The sequence below is a fragment of the Urocitellus parryii genome, chromosome 2 (assembly GCF_045843805.1).
Source record: "Urocitellus parryii isolate mUroPar1 chromosome 2, mUroPar1.hap1, whole genome shotgun sequence".
In the NCBI taxonomy this organism is placed as follows: domain Eukaryota; kingdom Metazoa; phylum Chordata; class Mammalia; order Rodentia; family Sciuridae; genus Urocitellus; species Urocitellus parryii.
Window position 1 is genome coordinate 21856123 of NC_135532.1, and position 22944 is coordinate 21879066.

At 32.1% G+C, this 22944-nt stretch overlaps 1 pseudogene; it reads left to right on the forward strand.

Annotated features, from left to right (window-relative positions):
- Positions 1-22510, forward strand: part of LOC113182474 (STARD3 N-terminal-like protein pseudogene) — a 142124-nt pseudogene extending 119614 nt beyond the window's left edge.
- Positions 22511-22944: the final 434 nt, after the last annotated feature.

Here is a 22944-nt window from a genome sequence, read left to right on the forward strand (position 1 = left end):
GTATGGCTGTATGCTGGACCGGTAGTCAGTGACGGGTATGATCTGATTGCAGTGGTACCAACCTAAGACAGGAGGCTGACGCCTAGAGGTCAGTTCATCCGATGACGGGTAAGGACCATATGTTGAATTGGACTACCTAACAGGCACGGTCCCTAAGCCACATTACTTGTTGTTAAATTAAACAGAAGGGGGGAGATGCTGAGAGCCACAGCCGAGTCTGTATGGCCCCTGGCATTTTGCCAACAGTATTGATTGACAGGCAAGGCGTTAATATCCGCCTCTGCCGCTACTTTTGAGTTCTAGCGCTAATTTTGAGTTCTCGCGCTATTTTTAGTTCTCACGGGGATTCCCCGGGAGTTCCCATTGGTTGGCGAAGTGCAGGAGGAGGGTTTTCCCGGAGAGATATTTCCGGCTGGGGGTTCCTGGAGGAGCCTCGTGGCTTTTCGGGAGGATTCCCCAGGAGCGTGTGTGAGGTTTTTTCTTGCAGTAGAAAAAATAAAATTTGTTCCTGCTTTAGTGGCTCGTGATTTGTGCCCAGCCAGACTGCGGCATTTAAATAGCAACCACTCTATACTTTTAATTATTTGATTCTCCATTTTCTGATTATGTGTTCCTCTTTCTAATATATCAGATAAAGTTCTATTTGTAAGCTAGAAAACAGAATTTTTGACTCTCAAATTTGGTCTTTAACTGATTTTAATGACTTTAAGGCTCTTGTTATCATTCTGCAGAGTGTCAGCAATACCCTTGCAAGGCCATTGCCCCAATCTGTGACCTTTTTTTTCTGGACATTTCAATAAAATATTGACAAATTGAACTTGCACTGCCACACCATCTGTGACACATATACTACTCTGAATATTACCTTGTTTGCCCACTAATAAATGAGTCAGTGATCCCAGAATGCAGCCTCTTTACCTGAAACCATTAAGGCACCATATACTTTAGTTTGTGTTCTCCAAGAAGCAAACATCGAGATAGAATTAAACATGCAAGAGGTCTACTGGTTGAGAGAGAATGGGAAGAAACCAGAGAATTTCAGGACCATCATCAGACCATGATGCATGTCTGACTCCTGTAGAGACAGACAGGGAGGAGAAAATTCTTGGATAGAAAATAATCTTAGATTGTGTTAGAGTTCTAGAAAGTTTTAGTAATGATGGAGCCAGAAATAGACAGGCAGCCAGTACAGATAGGTAAATCAAGTCAGGTCAGATCAAGGAAGCCATTTTGAATGAGTCCAGCAAGTTGGAGACTGTCCCTGAGGGATTGAAATGCTAATTCCTTCAGATCCCTTCCTCCACCCTTATCAAGAACCTCCCCCTGCTCCAACCTGTTGCTAAAGTAACCTGCCTCAGGAATTGCCCCTTCCTATAGGAAGCTATAAGGTTGTTAATTAATGTGTCCTTGGATGCTCCATCATGCCCTTCGCCCTTCAGTCCACCTGTTCACCTTTTGGCCATCCCACCTAGCATTTCCTAGGCGTAGTCAAATGCTAAGTCAGGTACACAGGAGGAAGAAAGATGAGAAGGCAGGAGAACAAAGGAATCCTAGGACATATAAAAAGAGCAGAACACCTTGATTCCTAGGATACTAGGATAACAGCTATGGCCCCCTTCTCCTCCTGGCCCCCTTCTCCCCTTTTTGTTTAAACCCTGCTTTATGTCCGCCTCTGCATGCTTCCTTAATGCTATACTTCAACATGTGTGGAAGCAGAACTCATCACCTATAACCAGCAGTATCAATGATAAGGGTGAGTCTTAAGTCAAATCCTCTATTATAAATATAAAATCTTTCAGGAACAGAAACTTAGCTTAACACACTCAGTTTTTGCTTCCAGGGACCTATGGGAAGGCTAACCATATTTAGTGTGCAGAGACAGATTTCAGTGTGCAGAAACTGGAACCAATGAACAATCATGTTCCCTGGAGCTGGAGATCTGATAGGCATATTTTCATGACAATGATTCCCATTTCCCAGGCTGTCTTCATCAACATGACATACAACATTCGCAGTTGCATAGGGTTCCATACTTAAAACAAAATGCATTTGTCTTAATGCTCTGATGGAGCCATCTTAAATTTCCTGATGTTTTTAAAATAAGGAGCACAACCATTTAATTTTGCAATGGGTTTCCAAAATTATGTATTTATTCCTGTGTAATTGGAACTAAAATTCATATTCAAAAATATCTGCAGAAGGTATAGTTTGTTTTATACATACAACATCACCTAAATTTTAAGACTAATTACCTAAATGTCAAAGACTGATGATTCTTTAGTGAATACCATACCTACTCAAACCTCAAATATAAAACTTATGATTATTATGGTTTTCAAGAATGCTATCCTCAATGGGATTTTATTTTTGTCTCTCATTTGTGTATTTTAATGGACAACTTTCTAAACTTTACTGTTATCTTAGGTTATCTGAACAGTTCATCCCAGTTTGTATTTTCAATTCATTACTTTTATATTTTGATTTATCTTTGATGATAAACCTCCAAAAATATAAATACATAATCACCAAAATAATGCCTTAAAAGTAAATAGGTTTTCATGTCCTTTGAATAGAGTTCCAATCTCCCCTGATCTTCAATAAGTGTTTTTTTTTTCAGAAAAATACATTTTCTCCAAATTTCTTTGCTTTTTCACACTATTCCTCTTCAGTCCATTTCTAAGATTATTTATTACAATTTAAGTTTTATTTTTTATATTTCATGTGTAATATTCTCTTTTGAAAGCTCAACCAATGATTTCCTACTTCAAGTTCTGACTCTAAATTCTTTTCATCTTTGGTTTTTCTTTCCTTTAGCTGCTAAAGCCAAAGTGTTCTTTTGATTTTTAGTCTTGATTTTTAGAAAAAATATCATTAAAGCTACTACTGCATTCCTGCCTCATATACAATAATTTATCTCATTTGAAACTGCCAATAAGGCTTCATTTGATACAGAGTCTGGGTAATTGAAATGAGCAATCATATTCAAGACATGCTCAGTAACTAAAAGTCATTTGATAGTGGACACATTTCTATTATAGTTCATATTTCTGTTATAGGACACATTTCAATTATTATACTTCATTTGAAATCAAACGATGTTCACAAGGGTACCAAATTCTGGAGTCCACAGTTCATCCCTACAACCTTGATAACATGTAGATGGAGCTCCTGCCAGGATAAACCTTAGTATGACTTTGTATGAACACTTTTCCCTATTAAACTCTGTATTTGTTGAAATTATTGTTGCATTAGTGGTACAGATTTGTACAGTATTCACTAAGCTTCTGCCTGCTAAGGGAAAGACAGGCCCTATCTACTTATAATGTGTTTTTAATGAGACAAAGGAAAACTAGGCTTTAATATGGAAGGCTAAATGATATGCAGTGATCATAAAATAGGACAATTGCAATCCTATCTGCCTTCTTATTTTGAAACAGGGTCAGAGGTAAATCTTGTATACTTTTATGTTTTTGGTATTTGTTTTTTGCTTACTGTTCATTGGCTACTGTACTCATACTGTTTGGGGTACATTTATTCTCCATATAATATAAAGATTTGCTGCTGATTTAGTCTTTTTCAAAATTTGAAACAATATTTTCCTGAAAATTTGTATTGGTTTTTCAGGAGAAAGATATTATATGGGTTCATTTGTATTATCTAGTTTCATTTAAAATAGACACGAGTAAAATTATTTATTAATTTTTGTCATGCTGGTTTCAAAGTTCAAAGTAATTAAACATCTTCTTGTATTTTTAATAATTTTGGCTATTTTTATTATTTACCAGTGGTGGGAGAGTTAAGTATAATTGAAATGCAAGCATATATACTAAAAGTGTGGCATGCAAAGAATCGTTTTAAAACTTGTGATTGTGATCCAAATAAGCATTATTAGATATTCAATGGGTTTCTGTGTAAACAACATTTTAACTTATCTGATCTATGTGATATATAAAAGCATAATTAGCAATGGCAAATGCTATCAGGTGTATACTGGCTTCTACATCTCTTGTGAAGAAACCAATTGAAACTACTAGTAAAAAGAAAGATGTATGGATATGTGATTTTATACAGGCCTATCAAAGAAGACTATGTCAATAATGGAGCAAGTGTTATTGGACTGTAAAACTATTGTTTAACAGGATACCTTTCCCAAAGTCTTATAAAATGATACCTTATTTACAATTCATACTAAGTGATATTTACTACTCATTACTTATTTAAAAATTGTCCTTTGCCTTAGTATGCATTTTAAAATTAATGTGATAATTTATGTAAAACAACTTTGGTTTTAAGAGTGTGCTTCATAGTCTGCATCAGGATAGCACATAATTTAAAAATCTTTCTTTTACTCATAAATGAGTAAAAGTTTTATCAGGTTTCAAATCCATTCATTGCTGCACTCTTTCCCCCTGGATCTAAAGAGTTTGCAAAGTAACATCATGGTCTCTTTTAACAACTAACTGAATCAAATTAGTCACTTAAAATCTCTGAATAAAGGTGAATAAGGCTTCCCTAAGTACTGAGTCAACATGAGGAAAGAATTATGCCATTATGATAATAATGCTACATATTTGTACAGAGCTTTATAGTTTATGAGGTGCTTTCATCTACTTTAAACCATTTGATCTCTGTGATAACTCTGAATAAGTGAGGCCATTTTTTTATTGCACGTGACAGACATGTTAACTTCTGCTGGATTGAGAACTTAGGGGAATTTGTTATGAAGATCTTCAGTTGACACATGGAAATCAGTGGACAAAAGTGGGTTGTGAGACAAAAACAGATGTAAACAGAAAAGGTTCTCTCACTACTCTCTCTTGTTTCTCCTCCTTTCCTAAGTGTACATTTTCTCTCATTCTTTGGCCTACCTCTATTGCATGTTTTCTCCATTATAGTTCTACACATTTTGGTATGTGTATAACATAAATTTGTCCACTAATATCCTTGAAGTTTTAAAACTTAAGATCAAAGTAAGTCAGATTATCTTTTTCAACTCTTTCCAGAATGTTCAATGAAGCATGATCTAAAATTGTGCAGACACATGGGAAATGAAATCAGGTATAAGAAAGAGGATACATTTATCTGAGGAATTAAGGAAAAAATGATACTTATTTTCTACAAACAACACAAGATTCACACACTTATTATTTAAAATTTAAATGTGAGGAGCCAGAGTATTTACATTATGTTATGTGATAAAATTAGTTTGGAATATTGCTATGTAAAAATAAAAGACAAAGATCAGGCGATTTAAAAGTATAGGTCATATTGTTCACTGCTTAAAAACTTATCTAGTCTTAGGGACTCAGGAATATAGACAGATAGGGAGTTGATAAAAGCATGTATTGATAGTACATATAGAAGAAAAATGCATAAGCATATATATAATGTATAATTTATAGAGACAAAAACATATTTCTATGTTAGCAAGTTGCAACTGTGATGTAAACTTACATATATTGATTAAATATTTAGATTGCTAAATATTAACAAAGAAACTAAAATGCAATGTATAACTTTCAAATTAAGCACTGTGCTGTATGCTTGTTTATCTACATAAAAATAAATTTAAAAATTCAGACAATAAAACGCCAAACTAGCCACTATGGTGGTAAAGGAACTTTTAAACTCTAAGATGAAATCAAATGGTCAAGTGTTCTGTTTGTTCTAAAGTAACTCCAGTTTGCTACAGAGTGATGTATTTTTGTGGGGAGTGAACTATAGTTCCATACAACCTATTGCAGGTCAAGATGGACCAATTGCTGTGGTGATTCCTAGTCAGAGGAGCCTAGGAAGAAGGCAAGCAGCTTTATCAGTTGGAATTTTGAGCTCAGTCACCAACTCCCAGCAGTAGAGAGTTCTGGGCATAACAAGATAACCTCAACGTTTTTAAACTTTCCTGTGAACTTGAAGTCTGTTTGCTTTTCCGAAACTTTCTCACAAATAAACTTTTGATGACAAATCTTATATAATCAATATGCTGAACGAGCTCTGTCTCAGGCAAGCTCCATCAGAGATTGTCTTCTTACCTGGCCTCAGCATTTTCTCTTTGTGCATGTCTGTTAGTCTTTTCTTCATCCGCCATCTCACTTCAAACCTTTTCTTTTCTACCCTATTCCTTTGGGATTTACTATTCAAAATATAAGAAAATATTGATATTTCTGTGGCTATAATAATTGTTTTAGTGTTTGAGTACTACAAATTTTCTTCTTAAAATATTCTCAGCTATGTTAAAAATTGGATATGTTATGTCTTTTATAATTCTATTTATTTTCTAGTAATTTCTTATAATTATTTTTGTCATTTTGAAACTTTCCTATGTAAAAGGAAAGTGATTATGATCTTGCCCCTCTCAGGTTTCTGACCTAATGGCTGTGCTGGTAGTAGCATGTTTTGAGTATTTACACCACTCACTAATCCAGAGGCTTCCACCTATTAACTCATATAGGAAATAACTCAAAACTATATTAATTGTGTAAAAAACTGGAGCTACTTCAGAACAAAGAACTTGATCTCTCTCTCTCTCTCTCTCTCTCTCTCTCTCTCTCTCTCTTAAATTTTGCTTCTGAATCCAATATATTTAGGCACACCACTGTTACAATGACATCTATAGGTCTTGTTCATATTTTCTAGTTTATTGTTTAAAGAACTTGATCTCTTGATGTCATCTTTCCTTGATTCCAACCACTTTTAACAAAGAATCATACTTTCCTCATTTTATGTATTTTATAGGTATTTAAAGGGTCATGCATAAGTTATCTATGGGAAATATGTTTATGATTAGCAAAAATTATTTCATTAAAAACAAAATGAAACAGAAATAAATAAAAAGAAGAAATTAAAGAGGAAGTATTTCCACATGTATTGACCTGCTGCCTATTTATTTCCATTAGTTCTTACCAATATTTTTGGAGTTGAGATATGTGTGGTGTCCTGACTCTTCACAAACTATTAAAGGATCATATCCAGAAAGAATGAAATAAGGAATTTCAGTTCTCTATTGATATCTTCATTCCATGTAAATAAGAAAAGAGTAGTTAAAAAAAGTAATTAAAATAAAAACCCTAATATCTAAGCCCTAAATATGACAATTCTTTTTGAGATTTTACAGGAGTAGAGATAATAAGATTGATAAAATCATATAAATAAGATCATATAAATATTTTAAACTTTAATTTATTATTACCAAATTTGCATATCATTTGTTTGAAGGCATATTTGTCTCACTTTTCTTTATAATAAAAGTGAATATTGTGGAAAAACTGTACCAGGATTTTTTGTTTGTTAATTTTATTATAAATTGAAGTTTATTATATATAGAAATAAAATCATTTCTAAATAATTATACAAGTATGAGGAAACTATAGAGTGATTTTACTTTATTAGAAATAGGACTGATTTGCATGTTTTAGTCTTGTTTTTTTGCTCACATGATGATGTAGAATCAAAATAGTATATTCTCTGTTGCCTGAAGTAATTATTTTCTCAGTTTAGTATAATTATGCATTTGATATACATTATAATTCAAGTGTTTTAATTTAATTTCAGTTTCGAGGACTGTTTGATTTCTAATAATTTTATTTCTTTCAACTAATGAACATGTAAATATTTATATGGCTCCAAAATCAAAGCTTACTGAGACATCCCACTCCAATCCTTTTCTCCTCTACCCTATTACTTTTGGATTTACTATGCAAAAGATAAAAACGTATTGGTATTTCTGTATCTTTAATTAATTTTTTTACTGACGTTAGTGTTTGAGTACTACAAATTTTCCTCGTAAAATATTCTCAACTATATCAAAAATTGGATATGTTATGTCTTTTATAATTCTATTTACTAAAAATTCCTTATAATTACTTTTGACTTTTTGGAACCACAAGCTGTTTAAAAGGAAAATGATCATGATCTCAACATGAACGTGAAATTTTTCATTTTAATTTTGTATTAATTTCTAGTTCAATTTTTTTCTGATTAAAATGGTACATGAATTTTTTAATGCATAAAGATATTATTTGAGGGACATGGGATTGTGGCTCAGTGGTAGAGCACTTGTCTAGCATGTGTGAGGCACTGGGTTCAATCCTCAGCACCACACAAAAAGCTAAAACAAAGTAAAGTTATTATATCCATCTACAGTTAAAATATTTTTTCAAAAAGACATTATTTGAGACAGTTTTGCAGGGCAATTTTTGTAAATACTTTATATATATTTGAAACAAGTATTATTTGAAAACACTGATTTTGGTATATACTTTAAAAATCTTTCTTTTCTCTTTGCTGTTTAGCATTTCCATAACCACCCTAAGCTTTTGCACATTTGATCTGTCTTGGACTGAATAGGAAGTATTTCCACCTATTTCATGTGTATCTGTCTATATTCCACATCCTATAATATCTGCTACACAAAAATCATACTAAGCTATGTTGTGCATAATTGTTGACAGTTACTATAATCCTACTGTGCTCTATGGCCTATAGATCATCTTGCTTAGAACTTTTGACCAAGATTTTACCTTTATAAGCTCTTAGGGTCATAATAATCACTTTTTTAGTTTGCTTGTTTGTTTGACTTTACCCATCCTGTTATTTCTAGTCCTGATCACATTTGTTTGTGTCTTCTATAACAATAGAGTTGAGCTTTCCTTTGTTAACTAGTGGTAGTTGAAGTCTGTGGTAGCCTCCAGCCTTTACACATCTATCAGACCTTCATTATGAGTAATAGTAAAATTATTTTGTAACAACTCCACCTGCTGCCCTGCGTCTTCTAACATCTAGTTTTACTCAAATGGCACTGTCTTCCTTAGAGACTATACATGTATGATTATGCCTTTTCAAAGATTAAAATGCTGCACATGATGCTATTGGCAAAGTAACACTCTCGTCTGAAACAATAGAGAAACTGATAGCCCTCTTCTTTACCCCTGTCTTCTGTCTGTTTCATTTTGTATCCAAGGAATTGAAATTATGAGTAGCATACCAGTACCCAACCATTATAGTATTATTTGTCTCAATTTTACATTTAATATCAAACACAGATCCTGACTCCTTTCCTGTGGTTTCTATAAAATGCTTCACCACTTACCTGAGGTTCCAAAGACATCACTGAAGAAGACAAAGTTTTTACACCACACATCTGGATTCCTGGAGAGAAAAAGAGGAGAGTTTTATTACTGTGATATTTTCTGACTTCTTATATTCCTAATAAAGTTTCTCCAGTTTTGATACTTAAAGGAGAGGAGACGGGACATAAATTCCTCTCCTCATGGTTTATTTCCTTGAGTGTCATGCAGATGTTTAGTGTTGGTGTCAGTTGAGCTGTTGTTGGTAATAAGTCTAGTATAGTACCTTTTTACCTTTTCTGAGTGATCCTGACCCTACAGCCCATGAAGAATAGGTAAAATAGATTAAGTAAACATTTTAAGGTAAAAGTTTATACACACACATTCACATGTATAAATTACATACGTGTATATACACACTATATATATATGCACATACATATATATATGCATATACATATATATACACTTTGGTTACTTTAAATTTCTTTTATATATATGTATTTAAGCATAAATATTTAAAAGAAATATTTCAAATGTATAATATAAAGAAAACTACTTTTTCATACTGGACTTTATTCATATTGTTTATGTATAGCCTTTGCTAATTCATCCTTCTTTATCTTTCATGGGGTAAAAATTTGGATGTGCATGTACACACACACACACACACACACAAAACTTCTCTTTTGTCATTAGTGCTGGTTGCTTATTAACTTGTGTTTTCCTTTTTAGGTAACTCTTGACTCTTGAGTCTTTGAGCTTTAGACACCTAATCCATATACTAGGAAGGAGGTAAGAAAATGAGGAATTAATTTGTTGCCCACAACTATGACACATGGTCTCTTCTATATACAAAATAGGTTGAAAAATCAAATTTCTAACTTTTAAAGAACCAGAACTTAATAAGAAATATCTTGGTGGGATTGGAAATAAATAACATAAAACATTTACTTTTTTAATATTTATTTTTTGGTGTAGATGGACACAACACAATGCATTTTATTTTTATGTGGTGCTGAGGGTCGAACCGGGACCCGGCCATACTGTACTAGGCAAGTGCTCTACCGCTGAGCCATATTCCCAGCCCCCCAAAACCTTTACTTATGTAAAAAAGAAGCAAGCATGATATGTACCACTTATTTTTTAAAACTATTGTTCTAATAAGCATTCTGTCTCTCTGTATCTCTGACTCTGTCTCTGTCTCTCTCTCCTCTCTCCCTGTCTCTTATAGACACACAATTAAAACATAGCAACAATTAAAATATTGGATTTTCATTACTGTGTTCATTATACTTTTTGTTATACTATAATATATGGCTTTTACTGCGATGAAACAAGTTTCCTTATCAATCTTTAGAAATATCTAAAACTTGATTGGTGCTCAATAGATGTTTTTAAACCAAGTACATATCTACATACTATAAAATGTCACAATTATTGTAATGTGATAGTTAACAATTATCAAGTTAAAAACTTGACATCTTTCAAAGATGGAAGAAAACATCTCACTCTCACCCAATACCTATTAGTGTGGACAATTTTGATACCAATAGAAAATGGTTTACATTGATGTGATCTTAGGGAAACTGATGTAATTTATGCAAAACTAAATATCTAAAAAAGCAACATATTTTTTTAAAATGCTGAAATTTCCATTTTTTTTTTAAGGAACAACATGGACTTTAATGAATTTTGAATAATACATTCTGATATAATAATGTTTTTTATAAAATACAGATAAATGTAGTGAGAAAAAGTCAACTGCATTTCCATAATGCAGATATAATAAATTTAACATTTTCTGTATACATATTTATAAATATCCATTTATTTAATGAATATACACTTATACACATATATGCACTATACAAAATTGGAATAAGATTGTGCATATACTTTATACGATTTTCTTTAAACTTAATTGTATATATAAATATTTTCATGTTATTAAATATTTTCCTAAAATATTTTAATGAATGCATAGGATTTTAGAATATGGGTATGTTATAAACTATTTAGATATTTTTAAGACATACAGTTCATTTCCAATTTTCTGTTAGCATAAACATGACTTAGATAAATATCCATCTACAACTTTGTGCAAAGTTCTGGTTATTTCCTTAGGATACTTTCCTAAATATACACCAATGAAAATTTAAGATACATAGTACAAATTCCTTTCCAGTCTACATTCTCTCAAGGAATCCATGAGTGTTCTCCTTTTTTTTTTTTTTACATCTAATTTATACTAGTTCTTAAAATATGTTACTATTTTAACATATGAGAATAACGTTGGGTTATTAGTTATTTTCATTTATGTTATTATTTAATTTTCATGTGTTAAGGTTTCAAAATTTATATATGTTCATTCCATTTTCAATATTTCAATGCTTTCATGTTATGATCAATTTATAAAATTCTTTATATATTGAGGTATTAAGATATTCACTGTTGTGACACACACCTGAAATCCAGTGGTTCCAGAGGCTGAGACAGGGGGATTCCACATTCAAACCCCATCTCAACAACTTAGCAAAGCCTAAACAACTTATGGAGAACTGTCTTGAAACAAAAAATAAAAAGTAGTCTTGATGTGACTCAGTGGTTAGGCCCTGAGTTCAAATGTTGGTTCAAAAAAAAAAAAAAGCAGATGCATAATTTATAGTTTAGTCCTGAATTATGTATGTCCCTATATTTTCTAAAATATGACTTCATGGCTCTTTTTCAACCAAAATTTGTATTTTTTTCTATCTAATGTTGGAACAACATTTAATTATTTTTAGTCAAATAGCATTTGTAGAAAAGGTCTTTTATTAGAATGTTACAGGTTCATGATCATGCTTGTCCATTATGAATTTTATAAGATATAATACTAAATATGATCTTTCAGTAAGTACGTTTGCATCACTTGATACAGAATTAAAGCATACATCTATGTGATACAATGTCATGTACAGGAAAGAAAATTTTGATTGCAGAAAATATTGTAAAAATTATACAGAAAAATAAATTGAAATAAGTAGATCTTCAGATAATTAACCTTAAAGTCTTCTTCCATTTAAATAAATCTGATAAATCTACTAGTACTGTACTATAATTTGAATATAAATCACAATATAAATAAATATATATAAATTTAGGCACAACTAATGTATTTTAATTCATTTTCTATAATTTAAGCTCTTCTAAGCAATATAGATGAAAATTTGAACATGCTTTGCAGATAAACTAAGATGCAGAAAGAATGTTATTTTTGGTTATTTGGAGATTGATTTCTTTACCTCTTTTCTCTTATTAAATAATAATTAAATGAAACTAGCTCCCTATCCTCTGCATTATAGACACATAGCTCCTCCTAGAGCTATATTTTATATTTCAAGTTTAAGCTAGTACTTCTCATTGTCTTCTCATAAGTGGTGCCTTTGAAATGGCATCAAAATAAGAGTTTCCTATGGTTGATGATTGATATTGCTGATGTGTGTATTCACTTGTACTCATTTATTTAGCAATCCTAGATAAATGCAACATATTAAATATGCATTCCTCAAATTTACACATAGATTTAGGCTAATAGTTTATATATTGTGAGGTCAAATTATTATCAAAATACTTTATAAATGCTGTGGCTAAGCTTTTTAACATACATCTAACATAAGTTAAAAATTATCCCCAGTGTTCACACTCAATTAAAACTTTAAAAAGACAGAGATAGCATAAATATTAAGTCAGTATTGCACAAAACATGGCATTATAATGTCATGGTTGTAAGAACAATAAAGCTTTAAATTTCCCTACAGGATACACTTGCCTATTTGGGTATGTTACTCAAGTTGTGCATTGCCTAAAGGGAGGTATTCATGATAAACAATGCTTTCTAAACAAATTGATGTTCTATACCACAAGTTAGGATTTGATTACTGAAAATGTGTGTATAATGCAAAGCTAATTATAAAACCCCCAAATTGAAATGTTCTTTTTTCAGGGATTTAAATGATTTCCACCAAGGGAGAGGACGTTTCAATATGCACAGAGCTAGCATTATGTTTCTTCTACTAAATAGTAAAATAGCTTAAGCCAAATAACACTTTCCAGTTTTTTTTTTCCTAACATTTCTATGTGGCTTTAGAGAAATTCCAAAATAGTACTCAGGATCATATTCTACATAATGCTTATCTCCAATTGACAATATGCATTGCATTTCTTTAAAAAATAACATGCTTTGGACAGAGAGATGCTGTATTTCTAATTAGAGTTTCTATAATTAGCAATATAACTTTGGCTACTCCTGAGCAATATTAAAATGAAAGTTTCATTTGCTGTTTAGTTTCCCAGGGAATTTTCTAGTCATGCTAAATGACTGCCATAGGCCCACAGATTAGAATGAAAACAAATGTCACAATATATTTTGTATGAAATGTAGACTATCTCCAACATTTTCTTTAAAGAATCACTGTATTTTCTTTTATTCTTTAAGGTACTTAACATCCTATGCTTCAGAGTTCTCCTTATTAATCTTTTTATTTACTAAAAAAATCCCAATAATCTTTTCATCATTGTGACATGGAGTTTAGAAGCTTAATAATAAATGCTTAGCTTTGTCTCTGAAATGTTTTCATTTTAAAATATTTTCTAGCTACTGCATGATATCTAATAAAATAAAGAATAAACTTCTTTTCTATAAACTCTATAATGTAGAGCAAATTTCATAGAGAGCTAGGCTCTGAGAGAAACAAAATACTTTTGGAATCAGGCTCATTTGCTTTGACTCTTAGTCCCAATAACCTGTAACTTTATGATCTTTCCTCTTCGTGCCTCCATTTTCTCCTTAATAAAATACCAAAATTTTTTTTAAGATTATATATATAACAGGAGAGATAGCCAGCTCTATTAATAGCACATAGTGTGTTTAATGTTTCTAGTTTTGAATATTTGAGAATAAGGAAGTGTGGAAATATTTCTTGGATGCAGCATGATCTTAGATCTGAAGGAGAAATGGAAAACCACGGCAGAAATGTGAATGGAAGCAAGGGAAAACACAGGAAGCCGCAGGAAAACAAGCAATTATATTTCATTAGTTCACAAGTAATGAGTACAGAGCATAACAAAATAAAAATATGAGAAATATTCATAGTAGTCAGATTCTGTAGGACAGGAAAAAAATATACTTTGCACTTTAATACCTGTTTAATACATTGTTGTGGGAAGAATTTAATTACAAAATGACACTTTGGTTCTATTTTCTTGCCTGCCTATATTTTGATGATTGGCTCATTCATTTGTCTAGTTGTCAATGGATTTCTCGACCCAAAGAAGACATCATAGAAGTCGGTTAGAATGTTATCACCACAATAGTCCATCTAAGCTATTCTGAGTAAGTGGATTTTGTCTATTTTAATAAGGAAGTTGGTGATGAACTATTCCAAAGAAATATTTATGATGAGGTAGTGTTTGAAGGATTCTAATAAATGATAAGCCTGTCTTCTTCCACAAGTGTCCTTTTTCTTTATTGAAGAATACTCATTAAATATGTACCATGTGACAGAACCACTTTGAGGCAATGTCTCTGTGATGAGACATAGTTCAGGTTTTAAAGGATCTGTTACTTTGGAAAAGACCAAAAAAGCAATTGCCTTTATTTATAAATATTATACTATAAACAAAAGAGAGATAAGCTAAGATTGTAGGTCATTTATATCTTAGTTAGGTTAGTTGAAATAATTATTCCAGGAAGATAGCTTCTAACCTACAGACATAAAAGAATTAAAGGAATAAGTCACTCAGATATCAAGGACAAGAGTAATGTGGAAATATGAATCCACAAAGAAAATACATGTGAACCATAACCAAATACATATTTTTTAATCAGCAGAATATACTAGGGATTACTGCTGATTGTGGGAAAAATAGTGAAATAAAAATTAATAAAAAATCAAGAAACCAAATAAAGTAATTATTTGTATAATGTGATGATGAACTTTATTTTTATTTATTTATTTATCTATTTTTTAAATTTTGGGGGGTACTAGGGATTGAATTCAGGGGCACTCAACCACTAAGCCGTATCCCCAGTTGTATTTTGTATTTTATTTAAAGAAAGGGTCTCACTGACTTGCTTATTGGCCTTGCTTTTGCTGAGGCTGGCTTTAAACTTGAGATCCTCCTGCCTCACCCTCCTGAGCTGGTGCAATTACAGGTATGCACCACCATCCCCAGCAGAATTTTATTTTTTATACATATTAAAATTGCAATCTTTTGAAGAGGATTAGGCCTATAAGTCATTTTAGCTTTCACGTGAAGCAGGCTGTTAGCATACAAGTAGGGATGTGGACAAATCTACCAGGGACTTATTTTTAAAAGTCCATTATGTTGGTGGTTAGGATTAAAACACAATGATAGATTAGTAATAAGTGCTATTTTCCATATATTTTCAAGAATCTTCTCATAAGAAGTATTGATTGCTTAGACTTGTGTGGGAAAAGAAGAGAACAAAACAGAATCACGGATAAATTTTGTTTTAAAAAAAAGACATTTCAAGGAAAAAAATGCTTCTTTCTTTACTTTTTTTGGAAAGAATTTTTTTTTTACATGAAAGTTTGTTAACATTATTAATCATCAAAGAAAAGAAGTCAACACATATATAAACTCACACTTGTTAGGATGTCTATTATCAAGAAACAGAGTTAAGTTTTGACAAAATGTAAAGCAAAAGCAACCCCTAAGTACTTTCTGGGAATATAAATTGTTATAGCAATACAAAAAACACTATGGAGTTTCCTTGAAAACTAAAAGTAGAACTTTTTTATGTGTTTTTATTTATTTATATGTGTTTTTTATGTGTTAAATTTTTTATGTGTTTTTATTTATTTATATATAAAACATTTCAGCTAAGCTTTAATATTAGCTTATTTATATTTTTAATAAAAATAATTTTTAAGAAATTTTATGTGTCCCAAAGAAATAAAAAAATTTTTTTCTTTGGAACACATGATCAAGTTAGGACATATATCCTGTTACAGTTGTATAATGATATCAAGTTCTAGAGATAAAAATTGAACTTAAAATAAGCTGGCAGAATCATTAACAGATGATATGCTAAGATGTGGAATTAAATGGATTCCACTCGTGATTGAATAATGAAATGCATAAGAGGACAGATCATGATCAATATACTAGCTTTAGTAACAGATAATGTTCAATAGCACATTGAATTTGTACACCAATATCTTTTCCCTTTATAAAATATGACTGAGTTTAACATGTCCTTCCTTCATTGTCTGAATCCATCTGGCAAAACTCAGTATATGGCTGAAGAAACAAGAATGCATCTTTATGCAGAGTTGCAGGAGTATCAAGAGGGAGTTGGAAGAGGGAAGTTCCTAAGTAAGTATCCTTTTGAATCTTTAAATTTTGTCAGGATAGTCCCAGCCATGGGAGAATGAAGGGGGGGGGTGTTTTTCTAACATTTTTAATTGGTAGGTAGTGAACAGACCTAAGTGGTAGAAACATGAGATTAAGGAGATAATTCTACAGATTGGGCTACTGCACTGACCCCCTCCCTCTCAGCCAGACTTTTCTTTTAAAAAGTGATTCACCTGAGGCCACTCTGGCATTTCCTGGCCTGAGTTGATAGGGTATGCTACTTTCCTAAGAAAACAACCTATTATCTGCAGAAGAAATGCAGGCCAAAGAAGATGCCATTTTCCATATATCTTAGGTAGTGTCCTTTACTTTGTTTGAGCTTTAATTTTAAACTAGAAATTTTCTGGTATTTCTTTATCATTTTTTTTTTTTTTACTTTTAAGCAACTCATCTCATTATTTGAAATAAGTTTCTTAAGACATACACTTTGGTCCTAATAAATTTTGATACTCTATCCTGTTAGTGTTGCGTTTTGATCATTTACCTTTATATTTTTTGTATTTACTGCAATTATTGATATGTTTGAAACTATATCCATAATTTTCTTATTTGTTTCTGCTTTTTCTTTTCAATTTCCACTAATTTTAGGGTTATTAGAATATGTTTTATTAATACATTTTTGTATATATAATTTTGTCTTAATCTCCTTACAAACTTTTGTAGTTGCTTTTAGAGTTAAAATACATATACAACCCATTACCAATGAAGGTTTTATCATTTTGAAAAAGAATGTTGAAGTCTTACTCTGATATCTAAGTTCCTGTATGCAATAGTTTTCTAATATACACATCTACATGCATTAAAAATCAAGTCATGCAGTACTATAATTTATACTTTCAATCATCATGTATATTATTTAAAAAACTCAAGAAAAAATCATTATAATTATCCAATATTTGCCAACGCTGCCATTCTTTCTTTGTTGCTAGGTTTACTAATTCCCAAGTTTCTGATTGGGTATTATTTCCCTTAAGTCAGAATAATTCATTTAGCAGCTATCCTTTCATAGCATATGCCCTGGCATTAAATTCTCTCTTATTTTTTTTAATCTGAAAATGTCTTTATTCCTCCTTCATTCATTATTTATATTTCCAGTGGATATTTAATACATTAAAAATTGATCTTGGGTTGGGGCTGTGGCTCAGTGGTAGTGCACTTGCCTGGCATGTGTGAGGCACTGGGTTTGATTCTCAGCACCGCAAATAAATAAATAAATAAAATAAAGGTCTATCAACAACTAAAAAAATAAAAAATAAAATTAAAAAATTGATATCACCCAAATGTGGAATATTTTTAAAGTGTGGTCTTGGAGAAATTGAGAGTAGAACATTGGTTATCAGAGGCTGGAGAGACAGGAAAGATGGGAAAATGGAAAAAACATGGATCCATGGGAGCTAAGTTACAGTTAGAAACAGAAGGTGTAGTGCTATTCCACAGTAGGGTGACTTCGAATAATGATTATGTACTGTATTTTTTAAAATCAAGAAGAAAAAATTTTGAATGTCTTCACCACAAAGAGATAATGCATATTTGAGGCGATAGCTAGGTTTAACCTAATTTAAATTGACATAATGTATACATGTATTGAGACAACACATAGATATGTGCAATACTTGGTGTTTTTATAAATCAGTTAAACAAAAATAAAATGTTAAAAATAATAAAATAAAATAAATGACATCTAAGTCAAAAGGGGAAAAATATTAAATTTAAAAGTATTATACCACAGTCTTTTCCATGGTTTCAAGGCAGAAGTCTACAGTCTTTCAAACTGTTGTTCCTTTTAAAATTGTATGTAATTTTTACTATGGGTACTTTAAGGATTAAAGATTATGTTCCTTTTTATTCCATGAGCATCTTTTTTTTTCTTTTTCTTTTTTTCCTTTTCTTTTCTTCTTTGTCTTTTTCTCACTTTTCCCTTCTCTGATGTTCATATTGGACATTGATTGATGTATTTCAAGCTCATGGTCTATTCCTTCTGTCACTTTATTTCAGTAATTGGACCAATCTACTGTATTTTCATTGCATTCATTATATATTTTATATGTAGCATTTCTACTCAATTTTATTTTATATCTTTACTTTCTTAGCTGTGGTTCTCTATTCTTCCATTCAGTTCGGGAGTGAACCCAGGATTTCATAGCTGTCTTTAAAAGTCACTTTTCCAGAAACCTACCCCTTTTCCCAGCTTTCTATTAAGCTTTGTTCCTCTGAGGCTCTCTTCTTTTCCTCTCTATAAAGCTAGGCTTTACTTGCAGCTTCTCTAGCACACTTTAGTGACTACATCCACCTCCATGACTAAGTGCTGTAGGTACAGAGAGAACCCAAAGCAACTGTAATCACAGCTTCACCCATTAGAAAGGCAGATTCCCCTTCCTCAGAGTTGGCTGCTCTGCTATTGTACCTGGCCTTTGTGATTTTTTACAATATGTGATATTTGAAGTTTCAGTTTCTGTCCCCTTGAACTAGAGAAGAAAACTTTTTCCTTGTGTTGTTTCCATCTGCTCACAGTGCTTAAATTTGTAGTTCTAGTTTACCGTGTTGCCACCACGGAAATCTTAGGGAAGAGTTGGCAATTCACCACCCATTCAATGTTGTCTTGAATTCTTCCACAACCAGTTTTACTTTTCAGCACTAACCATCCCACATTCTTGGAAGGTTTTATATTTGTATTCACGGGATGTGACAGGATAGGATTTGATTATTCCATATTATTTGGGCCAAGACCAAAAACATCTCACGATTTGAGCAGAAAATGTATATACTTCCTATGTTACATTAAGGGTAAAATATGGATGACATGCACTGTTAAATACCACAATTTCCCTAACTCTCATTAGTAATGTAGGTAATTTGCTTTGATAATTTGTGCTTTTTATGTGGACTATGCAGCTCCCAGAGCTAATATATGATTGTATCAATAAGTTAAGTGATCATCTCAGGAATTAATTTCAAAGGAATAGCTGTAACATAATGGCTAACCTTTCACCCTGGGATAGCTTCCAAATCATACCATTCCTCTATTATAAATATCAAACCTTTATTTCCATCACCATTTTATAAAAATCATACATTCTTAATACTATCTCATTCATGCAAACGCCTTCAAATTTCTTATGAACAGTTAAGAAAAGTTCTCTTTGGTTGAAAACGTTTGATTTAAAATAGCATGATTAATAAAATTATACTATAATGTACTTCTGCTTTTTTCAGATTAAAATATTATGCCTATACAGAGAAAAATAACGTGCATTTCTCTCCAAACAATTCCAATATACTTAGACATATATTCCTAGGTATACATATATAAAATGAAAGTATATTACCTCTTTTTGTAAGAGTATATCTTATCCCAGCCTCATAACATGCAAACAAAAGCAGATTTAAGTGTTATTTGTTTTTTATTTTTATTGGTGTCAGAGATTGAACCGAATGAATGCCTCATGCCTACTAGGCAAGTGCTCTATCACTGAGCCACAATGCCAGGCCAGATTTACATTTTAAATAATTAAAATTTATTCTAATCAAATGCATAAAAACATATATCATAAAAGTTCTAGAATTTTAAAGTTTTCAATACATAATGTTTTATGCTAAAATGTTTTAGCATATCTTTATGTTTTAATTCAAAGACCCAAGATTTCATATGCCATGTATTATACAAAAATAAATTTTGATTATACTAACTTCTCTACAAATTATAAATTAATATATATGGTCATTTTAAACTAAAATAGAGTTTTCTATATGTTTCCTAACAAAATTATATTTGAATAACACTTCAATCTCATATTGACGAAATTAATATAATTTTAACTAATTACTTCATCTTTTTTGTCATAATTAACTATGTTACATCTAATTTCTTTTATGGACTTTATACCATTATAATTATTTATAATCAAATTTGATCTTTACTTTATCAAATCTGTCAATTTGAGTACAAACTGGTATGTATCCTTTGTGATATATGGTATGACCAGCAGCTCAAACTTAGTATCATAACAAATTCCCATTGAACTATTTTTTGTAGAAAGTGTATAAATTTGCTCTTAATTACTATCTCTTCTTAATATTAATCTATTTCTTTAGACCTTGAAAATGAATTTGATACATAATGTGAAGGCTGTATTTAGCAGTGTTATTTCTCTGACATCAGAATGATCCAGAAGATCTATTAGGATTTTTTCTATGCTTCTTTTTAAAAATATTGCTTGGGGCCATTGAGAGGACTTTAAATTCATCCCACTGAGAGGCTAAGCAGAGAGGATTAATAGAGGGTATGTTCTTGCATTTATAAGTTCTAAACTGGGTTGTTAAGAATCAGAACACTCCAAGTAGGAAGGCATATCTAGCAACGATTTTAACAGATTATTCCTCAATTTTAAGAAGGGATAGAAAAAATATGTCAGCAATTTTATTCATTCAAATATAATGGGAAAGCCATGAAAGAGATTTGTAATCACATAAGTGAGTATTTAGTTTTTATATTTTACAAAGAACTGGTTGTGGGACAGTTGTATTATGTTGCCTTCATCTAAACATCTATTAAATTTTCTTGCATTTCAGTTTGATCTTTTACGGGAACTCCTGTGATCAAAAATGTAACAAAGTGGCTTCCTCAGTTTCTTTTGCTTTATTCCACTTTTGTATATAAAAACTCTTTAAATGAACCAGAGAATCACAATTTCCTGCAGAGTCGTTCTTGTTTTAGCTGCTACAGCAGAAAGAATTGCCTTTTAAAGCCCTTTTATGTTTCCCTGGGTTGAACTTTATTATTCTGTATTATAGATTCTTCAAGTTTAAAAAAAAAATGTTCAAATGAATGAAACACTCACCAGAGACTTTGCATATCTGGTCCATATTTATTTACCTATAAGTCAAGTTTAATGTGAATGAAAAAAAAAAACCCTGAAACTGTTTAAATTTATATTTTCCAGGAGTTCCATGGTTTTCATTTTTAATGCTCTTGAAGTTTTTCTAATGAAGAGCTTGCTGGTGTTCAATATTGAGACACTGTGTTACATATACATTTATTTCAAATATTCTCAATATTTATGTAGAGGTATAAATAATACAGAGTTGAATATAAGATAATAATTTTGATTAATGTATTCAATAATACATGGTAGGCTGCGGGTGGTGGGCTGCACTTGGTCTGCTGCACTGTGCCTGGACCTTCCCCAACAAGACCCACCCTGCCACCTGGAGATCCCCTGAGGGCGCAACCACTGAGCCACAGTCTCAGGCCCATCCAGTGAGGTCTCCTCTCTAGGGATGGTAAAGTTTAACCCTCCTCTAGGTTGACCCACCTGCCAGACGACAAGGAGAATACGCTCACTGGGAGCCAGAGCTCACATGCTTCTCTGAGCGATGTCCACTCCATCAACCTCATGCAACTTATGGCCAGTATGGAGTCCTATGAAGGAAGGGAAAAGAAAGGCATATCCGAAGTCAGGAGGACTTTCTGTTTGTTTATCACCTTTGACCTCTTATTTGTAACACTGTTGTGGATAAGAGAGTTAAATGTGAACAGAGCTATTGAAAACACGTTAGAGAAGGTGGTACAGATGACTACTCCTCATCTTATTTTGGTATATTTCTTTTGGCAGTTTTTCAATATAAAGTGTTGATACTCGCCTAGGCTGCATGCAGACTGTGCCACTGGTGGGCAGTAGCGTTGACAACAGTAGTGACCAGTGCCTTTTTAATAGCAAAAGTGATCCTTTCAAAGCTTTCCTCCCCAAGGAGCTTTTGGCTATGTGCTGCCCAGCATTTCATTCATCCTCGCCTGGAACCAGACATAGTTCATGGATTTCAAAGTGTTACCTTGAGAAACAGAAGGAGAAAGCAGACTCCTGAGAGTTCAGGATGCCTCAGAGAGGGCATTCCTCATATCAGCTGGCCTTTCTGATGGTCAGTTTTATTCCTCTCCTAAAGATGAAGTAGTATCTGAAGAAGCTGAGGAAAAACAGGAATGTGAAAAACCTCTTTTAGAACACAGAGTTCTGCTTTATGAGATGTGAAGAACCCTCACTGAAGTATTTGGAGGGAAAAAAAAATATAGAGATGGGGTCTCCCTATTGATAGTTGAAATGGCCACATCCACTCCTGACTTTGTTGAACAGCTAGTGAACATTTATTTATGGTGAAAACTCATGGACATTTTCTGACATCCACACATGTTAGTCTCCTGCCTCTGGCCTACCAGGTCATGCCATGATTATTCTGCTCTTCAATGAGACTGAGTCTGACCTGTCAATGTATTCATTGAAGGAAAGTTGTGTTCTGGATCCTTATCAAAAGAGTTCTTAATACATTGAAATAATACCTTTCTAATAAGTGAAATACTTTTTATTTCAATTCACAGTATGGAATTGTTTGTTTTATGTCTCAGACTTCTTTTATATTTCTTTTTTTAACACCCTATATTTCATTATTTTTCACTCATGTGCATGTG